Below are 10,521 nucleotides of genomic sequence, written 5' to 3'. Positions count from 1 at the left end.
TAATTATATTACAATTAATATTTAATAAATAATGTATAATTACACTAATTTAAAAAAAAACATCTTTATTATAATTATATAAAATTAATATTTAATACATTTATAACTTAATTCCTTGATAAAATTATTATAGAGTTACATAGAAATGGGAAGAACAATTCTTCGGTGCTTCGGTGCATGGCACGGTTATAATTTCAATTCTTTATGAATTCATATTTTTTTCAAAATGAAAATATTTTTTTTTAAATTTATTTTAGAAAAATTATAATTTCACACTAAATGTAAATGATAAATTACAAAAATTTGGTAAGTTAATGAAATCAAATCATATTTCTATAACATATATAAAAATTGAATTTTTACGTTTAATGATAGAGCTGACGTGACATACTTCTGAGCGTATTTCTTATTTTTTTTATAATAACTCATTGAATACAATTTATTACAGTAAATTAATTATATCAACTAATTGATTTGATTATATATTTAAATATCACACCATTTATTATAATTTATTATATCAATTATTTATAATTTATCATATCAATTATTTTAATTCATTAATTTATAAGGCAAATAATAACATAGATAATCTATTACTTATACTGATTAAATACAATAAATAAAGATTAATTTAGTTAAAAATTCATTCTCTTCTATGTTTTTCTATTTATTTTTTAATTCATTAAATCCAATCAATTATAATAAATTAATTATGTCAACTAATTAATTCAATTAATTATTTCTTAATTTATTTTTTTTTGAATTCAATAAATCAAATAAAATCAATTATACTAATTATTTGTATCAACTAATTGATTTGATTAATTCTTAAAAATATTTTTTTAATTTATTTTATTTATTTAAATACATAAATTATAACTAATTAGTTATTTAATTTTATTAGGATAAATATCAAATTCTATTCCTAATACAAAAATACAAAATTTTATTCCTTTGATTTTTATTTTACCACTATAAAAGACCATACATGCTAGAAGAAAATATCATTTGTTTACGAATTACTCTTTCATTGGGTAACTTTTACAACAATCTTTTTTCTTTATATGAGGCATCATCACAAGAAGGCAATTATCATGGATACAAACCACCACACACTCTCCAACTCTCGTGCTCATTATTCAACGTAATATATGATATGTTATCTGTGAAATATTTATAAATCATGGTGTTATCACGTATGCATAAAAAAAATTTCGTATTTAAACTTAAGTCATTTACCTGTTTGTGTGGTATATTGTAGTGTGAAATTACTTTCAATTTGTGTTGCGCAATGATATTATGGTCTAATTTAAACTGTTATTTTAGAATTGTGTTATAATTTTATTTCATCATTTTCTCTTAGATATCAAGTTGATGTATTTTGATTTATTATTATTGAAACAGATGTGATATGAAATTTACAAAAACAAATCTCATGCTCAATTTATCTTCTATTTCTTTTTATTTTTCTTATTCATTTTATTTTTTTTAAATATCATATAATTTATTATAATTTATACCAATTAATTAATTATAATTCATTATATTAGTTAGTTTAATTTATTAATTTATAATATACATCATAAAATAAAACATTTGTTACTTATAACGTTATTTCTTCTAAAATCTAAATTTGAATAATCATATTTTTAGTTTTTATTATGAACAAAATATTATTAATTATGAATAATAATTAACCATTCATACTTTTAACAAAGTGTTTGGATGATTTTTATATTTATTAATATTAATTGTTGATTATTTTATGAAGATTACACATGAATTCTTTTTTCCTCTCAAATAAATTTACTCTAATTATATTACAATTAGCTCATGAATAATGCATGTCTATATTAATTTAAGAAAATATTTTCATTATAATGATATCAAATTAATATTCAATACATTATTAAACTAATTAATTATCAATTATTAATATTTTTAATCATTTTAATTATATTAATTGATATAGTTCTAATTCTTATTCATGTGCAATAATTTTATTAGTAAATAATTGGTACACACATTAATGGTAACTCATTTAATTTGATATCAATTAGTAGATAATAATAATAATAATAATAATAATAATAATAATAATAATAATAATAATAATAATAATAATAATAATAATAATAATAATAATAGAAAATGTCTAGACGGTACATGCATTGAATTTTAAAAAAGAAAAACATATTTCAAAAAGGATTAGGATATCAATAATAAATTGTGATTGATATCAATATCAATAATTAATTTTTATAATTATTTTTGTACTACTAAAAATTACATATAGTGTTTCTTTTATGGTATAAAAAGGTTGTCAATCATAACATTTTTGTTAAATTATATATATTGCATGGACACAAGATTAATTATTTAAAAAATTAAATTTTAATTAATGTTTTATTTTTTACTCTTATTTTTATTAATTAATTATTTTACTTTTTATATTTACAGTAAATATTGAATGTAAAAAAAATTGATTGTTATATATTTTATTTATTTAGAGTCATAACTAAATTTGATATAATTGTAGCAAATATCTACAATTAATAGTAACATAATATTATAATTTTAAGTTATATAATATAATAAAAAAGAACTTTGCAATTTATATCTGCTTCCTATATAGCAATAATATTATATATATTTATATATCTCCTCTTTTAGCTCTTTCCTAAAAATTGGCATATAATTAATATAGATAACATATATAATGAGCAAGTATCTCTATTAAATTAATCATAAAGATTAATAAAATATAATGGCATAATTTTTACCTAATTGTAACAAGTATCTCCATTAAAAATATTGGCTAATTATTACCGTGTATAATTAATGTGTGTAATAGTGAATTTTTACAATTATTTAACATTTTGAAAATTCATAATTCAAACATTGTTCCTTTTTTATTTTTTATTTTTTGTTTAATTATTCTGTTGATCCCTATAGTTTTGTGAAATTTTCAATTAGGTCTCTATACTTTTTTTATTTTTAATTGAGTCCTTACACTAAATTCTTTTTTTAATTGGGTCCCTAAACTTTTTTTTCCTTTTATTTGGATTCCTGCACCAAGTTTTTTTTTAGTTGGGTCCTATAAAATGAAGCCAATTACTACTAAGAGGGACCTAATTGAAAAAAAATTGGTGCAAGGACCCAATTAAAAGGAAAAAAAGTATAGGGACCTAATTAAAAATTTCGCGAAACTATAGGGACTAACAGAGTAATTAAACCTTTATTTTTCATACCTAATGGCTACTAGCTACAATTCTATCAATAGTATTAATAACCTATGGTAGATTATGTGATGAAAAAGTTTAGAAAATAAAGGCAAGAATTATAAGGTTATGGAAAGTCTCATCCCAATTTGACAAGAGCAAGACGGCTTACATAGGAATGATTCTAACGAATGTTAAAGTTAGTTGATTATTTTTCATGATTCTTTCAAGTGATGCTAGGTTCAATTTATAAATATTTTTTGTTCGTATTTTATATTTATTTGATAAGTAAATCCTTGCAATTAAAGACAGTGCCATTTAATAGCTTTATAAATGCTAATAGTTTTTATATTTAGTTTATTTTATAATATGATGAAATTCATTGTTCAATCAAGAATTATTTGGCAAAGATGTTTAAAAATAAATTGATTGAGGGGAAGGTCAATGTCACCTCAGATTTTGTGATTGAGAAATCAACTGAAATTTATCTTCTGACTGTATACATGTGTAGAATAACTTTTAAGAAGAGTCACGTATAATAAATACGGTCGATGATTGTAAAATTCCTGATAATTATTTCAATTTTCTTACTCATGTTGATGTATTGAAACAAACAAAATGAACAATTTAACTTATTTGGTACGTAGTTAATTTGTATTGATCTACACAAAACTATTTTTTATTTTAATTTTTGCCAAAAAGTTATATAATAGCATCATTTTATCGATAATATAAATTTTAATAGTTTATTTATGCAAATGTTTAAAATTGTATTGCAACTTTTTTAAAGGTATATTCTTTTATTAATATATTGTTAGTTTTATCGTTTAATATAAAATAAATTGGTAAAAGTTTTTTGATTTATAAGTAATTTATTATTTTATTTATTTATTTGTCTTTAATTTGATACTTTTAATTTTCTTTAATTAGATGTTATTGGATTCTTGACTGAAAAAGAAGAGCTTATATCATGATCAAAAATAGGAAGAAGTGACCATTACATTGTAGTTGATCTTCATGATCTGGAGTATGTGAAATTTTAATATTTCACAATGAGATTTTGTTTTGTAACAATTATCTATTAATATGCAAAATATTTTATCTTTTTTATTATATATTACTACCTATTTCTCTTAATTCTTGCTTTTATTTAGAAATAAGAGAAAATAAAGTGCATACTTTGAGATCAATTTATAACTCAATTATTCAATTATCTACGTGATCATCAAACAACTAAATGCATACTTATTCTCCAATTTACAAAATTTAACAAAGGCATTGGTAAGCATATTGGTTTACCTTTTATTTAACATATTTTTTTATGTTATATTAGTAATCATATTATATATATTTTTACGAATATATCTTTTTAGAAAATACTCTTAGTATTAGCATGTAGTGTATTAAATAAATATTAGTGGTTTTAAATTATGAAAATATTTAAAATTGTATTGTGACTTTTTTAAAGGTATATCATTTTATTAATATATTGTTAGTTTTATCGTTTAATATAAAATAAATTGGTAAAATTTCTTTAATTTATAAGTAATTTATTATGTTATTCATTTATTTGTCCTTAATTTGATACTTTTAATTCTTTTTTTTAATTAGATATTATTGGATTATTGACCTGAAAAAAAGAGCTTATATCATGATAAAAAAGTTGGAAGAAATAACCATTACATTGTGGTTGATCTTCATGATTTGGAGTATGTAAAATTTTAATATTTCATAATAAGATTTTGTTTTGTAACAATTATCTACACATATGCATAATATTTTATCTTTTTCATTATATATTACTACTTATTTAACTTAATTCTTGCTTTTTATTTAGAGATGAGAAAAAATAAGATGCATTCTATAAGATCAATTTACAATTCAATTATTCAATTATCTATGTGATCACCAAATAACCAAATATATATTTATTCTCCAATTTGCAAAATTAATAAAGGCATTGGCAAGCATATTGGTTTAACTTTTTATTTAACATATTTGTTTATGTTATATTTGTAATCATATTATATCTATTTTTACGAATATATCTTTTTAGAAAATACTCTTAGTATTAGCATATGGTGTATTAAATAAATGTTAGTGATTTTAAATTATTTATTATTTATTAGAGAACTTTGTGCATTAGAATTTTCTAATAATTTATTATTCTAAGCTGATTTTGATATGTTCTTATTTCACAGTAAAACAACATATAAAAATTTATTGGTGGAAACTAAAAAGTATTACTAGGTTATTTATGGTCACATTTCTGATTTATTGAAAAAAGTATTTTACTAAAATCGATTAATAACTACTTTAAAGTTGATACACTTAAACACTAGATTAAAAAAAACAAACAATGCATAACATATCATTTTTTTTAGTAATCAAATTATTATAATTCAAATTAATTTTAACAAAATAACTTAAAATTATAATTTCAATCTTATCACGTGCATGGCACGGGTTATTACACTTGTTTACACATTACTCTTCCAGACTTGGTCTTCATTATTACAATTACCCTAGGTCAATTCAGAAAGCCCTCCATGAAGATGAACACCCACAATTAACCCTAGCTAACCCTAACGCAGTCTTTATTGTGCCTCACCGTACCCTAACCCTCTCTTCATTATGCTCATGAAGAACCCCTAACCACAACAAAGAACCCCTAACCATGATGAAGAACCCCAATAGAACAACCCCTAACCGCAACGAAGAACCCCTAACAGCACTCTGCGAAGAACGTCGTCAGTTGCCGGCGCTCGCAATGTCTTCGTCGAAGAACCCCTAACCCTCAAGCTCACTGAGTCTCACCCTCCGTCGTCAGTCTTCGCTCTTTTCTTGCCACTCTCACCCTCAAGCTCACTGAGTCTCACCTCTCTCACAGCTGGTCTCGCCGTCGACCTTTCTCTATCTCTCTGGTATATCACTTTTCTTGCAGGTGTTTCAAACTCAAGTTCATCACGATCTGCCACCGTCGCTGCTCTGTCGTGTGCTATCGCAAGCTCTGCTTAGGCCATCAATGCTTCCTTCGCTGTGAGTTGGTCCCTGGGCAGGTGGTGGTAGGAATTTCAAGGTCCTTATGTAAGTGTCTTTTGCGTATTTATGCTTACAATTTATTAGTAAGAAAATAATTTGAATCTCTTACATGAAATTCTGATTAGGAGGTGCTATACTGTTACTATGAGTTTCTCATTACTTATCCCGTTTTCATAGCCATTAATAAAAATCTGAAAGATAGCCTTAATGAGAGTTGTCTTCTGCATTTAGTGTTGTCTTCCATTTGGGTGCTGATTGTACTTTTCTGTATTGGTGGCATTGAGGTAATGTGAAATCATCCTCCTTTGGCATCCTGGACAAATACAATGCAAAGAAAAAGTCATTCACATTATATTATGATGATAGCAATTGAGTCACTGATGTAACAATTAACTGAAATCAGACCTCAAAAGCATGCAACCTTTTGCGTATAAAGCAACAGAGTAAAAACAACAACAATTTAAATTCAAATTGACTTGGGTAAAATGGTTAAGAGAATCACTGAATCAATAATATATATCTTTAATACATTCTGTAAGGTCTTATACTATAAATGTTGTTCTAACCTTGTAGGTATAGTAAAAATTTCTCTGTCAATTTTATATATTCTTCTTGGTACAACTATAATGTAACTTGCACTTGAATGTTGCCCAGATTGCTATTATCAAATACAATGCAAGTAGAAAGGAATAAAGGAAATATTTAAGGAGAAAATAAAAAATAAAAATGAATAATCTTTTATGCCTCCAATTTTTACAAATAAAGGATAATGCAATTGAAAACGATGTTGCCTTCCTTTCCCTTTTCTTTTCCTTCTTGGATGTTACTTTTATTTATTTCTTTCTTTCTTTATTAGCTATCCTTTTAGTTGGAAATGATGTCTTAATTCTGTGTTTGAGCACTGAAACTTTAACTTTGGTTTTGGGTTGGCAGCTTGTTATGTTGCCCAAAGAACTAGGCTTGTGGCAATTTAGCTCTCAAGTATGTCTTTGTCTTGTGGGTATTAATTCATAAAGCTTTTTAATGTCCCTTTTCCAGTGTTTTCTTCTTTACTTTCTTCCAATTTTTCTACTGCTTAAGGAAATTGGATTTTGGTCAAATGTCCACTTTTATCTATATGTAGTAGTGTACATTGTTTGTTGTTCATGGTTACTTTGGTTAATTTTCTTTTAGCTAATTTGTTTTCTCTTTTTGGGGCCAGCTTTACGAGTATCACTATAATATGATGCTTCTCTTGATTGAGAAAAAAGAGTGGAGCTCTAAGTATAATAAGCTGAATCAAGATTTGACAGAAGTGAAGGATGCTCTTGAAAGAGAAAAATCTGCTCATTTAATTGCCATCTCTGAGGCAGATAAGCGGTAAGAGAATCTGAGGAAGGAGAAAGAATGTGTGCTTGATGTAAGACTTTTTTATTATTATATAAATACTTGTATTAGTGTTAATTCTTCTTTGGTATTGCAGGAAGGGGAAGAGAGGCTAGCCAAAGGTCAATAGATTTAAAAATATGTCATCCTCCTTTGGTATTTCAGTTCTCTAGCCATAATTCCCCATTGTGCTCAATAGATTTAAATGTGAGTGTCATCCTCCTTTGGTATTTCTCGCTTTCCTATACATTGGTAGGTAGCATCTTGTATCCATGAAATTGTTGAATGCTTTACACATATATCAAGCAGAACAATTACATGTAATGTCTTAATTCAGAGCATGTAATTGGGTTAACCTTACTGAGTGTCATTTTCCATCCGTAGCAAAGATCAGAACAAAGCTGAACCAAATTGCAGTTAAATTTCTTTGTTTTGCTTACAAAAAGGAGAAATGTGTGGTTTGGTTTGTGATTTTGAGTATAAAACCAGGCCATATAAATGCAGCATTTAAGCAGATTCAGTTTTAGTTTATTTAACCAAATATTTGGTGACACTAAATTCAGTTTCTTTATTTATTTTGACTTGCAGTATTAACTATTTAAGCTTTTTTCTCTTTTTTGTCTTTAATTAAGAACTTGTCGAGTTTATTTAAGCTTCAATAATTAAGTTAGAAAGGAAATTGAAATGTTTGTAGGTATGGAAATGTGTTCAAGACAAGGATATTGGGAAGCAGTGTGATAGTGTCGACGGAGGTGGAGGTGAACAAGGTGGTTCTGATGAACCAAGGGAACATGTTCATCCCTGCTGAGACCTAAGAAGCTAGGTTTGGGTATATACCTGATACTTTTGCTAAATGATTTTGATTGTATTGGCCTTTGATACAATTCATGTACAGGAATTGCTTATATTCATGGCATGAAGCATGCATCTGGAAATTTTGTTGTCATCATGGATGCTGATCTGTCACACCATGTAAGTTTTGCTGTTAACATGTAAATGACAGATTGTAGTTATTATTTGTGATTAAATTTGGAACAAATAATGAAAAATAAGAGAAGAATTAGATGAACTTCATTTTTAGTTTAGAGAATTATTAGTAGCAGAATTATGTTAACCTCTTCTTATTTATTTATTTTTCTTTGTCTGATCTGTTTAGTTCTTCTGTAGCCAAAATATTTGCCAAAATTCATTAGGTAAGAGAAACTTTCAATAAGTCATTTCTCACATTCTCGTTAACTGCCTATGCCATCTTTATATGAACACCTATCACCATTAATCTCTCAGGTTTTTCAGCAAGCAAATGGAAGCTAGAGCAGATATAATTACTGGCACTTGTTATGTTAAAGGTGGTGGTGTGCACGGAGGGAATCTTATGTGCAAACTAACAAGAAGGGGAGCAAATGTTATTGCTCAAACATTTTTATAGCCTGGTGTCTCAGATTTGACAGAATCATTTAGGTATTGATCTTGATACTTTGTATTAAATACATTGTTAATAGTAAGTTTCTGCCTTGCTTCCACGATTTGAAATCAATTTATTCTTGGTCTTGGTAGACTTTATAGGAAGTTTATGCTTGAAGACATCATTAGTTGCTGCCTTAGTAAGGGATATGTCTTTCAAATGGAGATGATAGTCAGAGCATCCAGAAAAGGATATCATATTGAAGAGGTACATTTACATAATGATGTTTATAATTTTAACGGTTAACCTAGTTGTTTTGTTGACTTTCATTAGTCCATAGCTCATTATTTAGATGCATATTAGCATTAATCATTTATATACAACATACAAGTATGTGCTTTGTTTTGAGGCAATTAGTGCACTATTAGTGCTAGTTCCAACTGTAGTTGTGCCTTTTATTTGGTCACCTTGTGAAATTTTCCTTAACCTACAAAATTAGATAGGTCTTGGTCTTCAGTAGCTATCCATGAGATTTAGAATGATGTCAAACACATAAACAACTCATAAAAGAAAATTTTCTAATAGCATTGAATTGTCTGGACGTTGGAATTCTTCTCAGGATTAGCTCTATTATTTTCTATTGATCTTACTCTTTTTTGTGAGTTATATTATTTGCTTACCACTAGTTATAAACATTGTCGGCAGTTCAATACAGCGAAGTAAAGCATTTAATTAGTTAAAACTATGATGCTACAAAATTTCACATTTAATCTACATATGAAACTTCTCTCATGATGGTAACTTGAGGTTCAGGTTAGGTTCTGCAATCATTGTCTCGTTTGTCATTAATTTGTGAGTTATTAATATATCTAGATGTGGTTCATGATTTCTTATATAGTTAAAAAAACTTTATTACAGTTTTGAATAGAGTAGTAACTATTAAATAACAAGAGAATAATGTAATTTTACGTTGCAGGTGAGTTTGAATGGTTTTGGAGATGTGGCTTCATCAGTTCCCAGTTCATCAGCTTTCTTCGAAAGTAGCTTGAAGAAGGTTATATCAAGAATCCCCAGTAGCAGCAAGGTTTCCTTCGAAAGATTCAAGATTGTGGTGATCGATGAAGACAAGCAGACAGATAAAGACAGATAGAAAGGGTTGGCCTATGATATCTCAGATGACCAGCAAGACATCACAAGAGGGAAGCGTATTTTGTAGTTTTTAATGTGTATTTTGTAGTTTTTAAAGGAAGTATATAATGTAATAGTTGTTGGAATTGTAATGCATGTATTACAAATTCACGGGTAGTTGTTATCACTTTGATTTTTTGTTAGATCTTGTCATGTGATTAACCACTATATTTGGTGTACAAGTTTATGTTAATAGTAGGTTTTATATTGTTAATAGTAATTAAAATTGTTATGAAGGTTTTATATTGTCTAAATTTTATATTATCTATGAATTTTATTAGGTTTTATTATAAAGATTAA

The 10,521-nt window shown here is 26.3% G+C and overlaps 1 pseudogene; it reads left to right on the top strand.

Annotated features, from left to right (window-relative positions):
• The first annotated feature begins 7,488 nt into the window (after positions 1 to 7,488).
• On the top strand, positions 7,489 to 10,183 carry LOC112701373 (dolichol-phosphate mannosyltransferase subunit 1-like; annotated as a pseudogene).
• Positions 10,184 to 10,521: the final 338 nt, after the last annotated feature.

This window comes from Arachis hypogaea, chromosome 7, assembly GCF_003086295.3.
Source record: "Arachis hypogaea cultivar Tifrunner chromosome 7, arahy.Tifrunner.gnm2.J5K5, whole genome shotgun sequence".
NCBI classification, from domain to species: domain Eukaryota; kingdom Viridiplantae; phylum Streptophyta; class Magnoliopsida; order Fabales; family Fabaceae; genus Arachis; species Arachis hypogaea.
The sequence above is the reverse complement of the archived record's forward strand: the minus strand, read 5'-3'. Positions and strand labels throughout refer to the sequence as shown.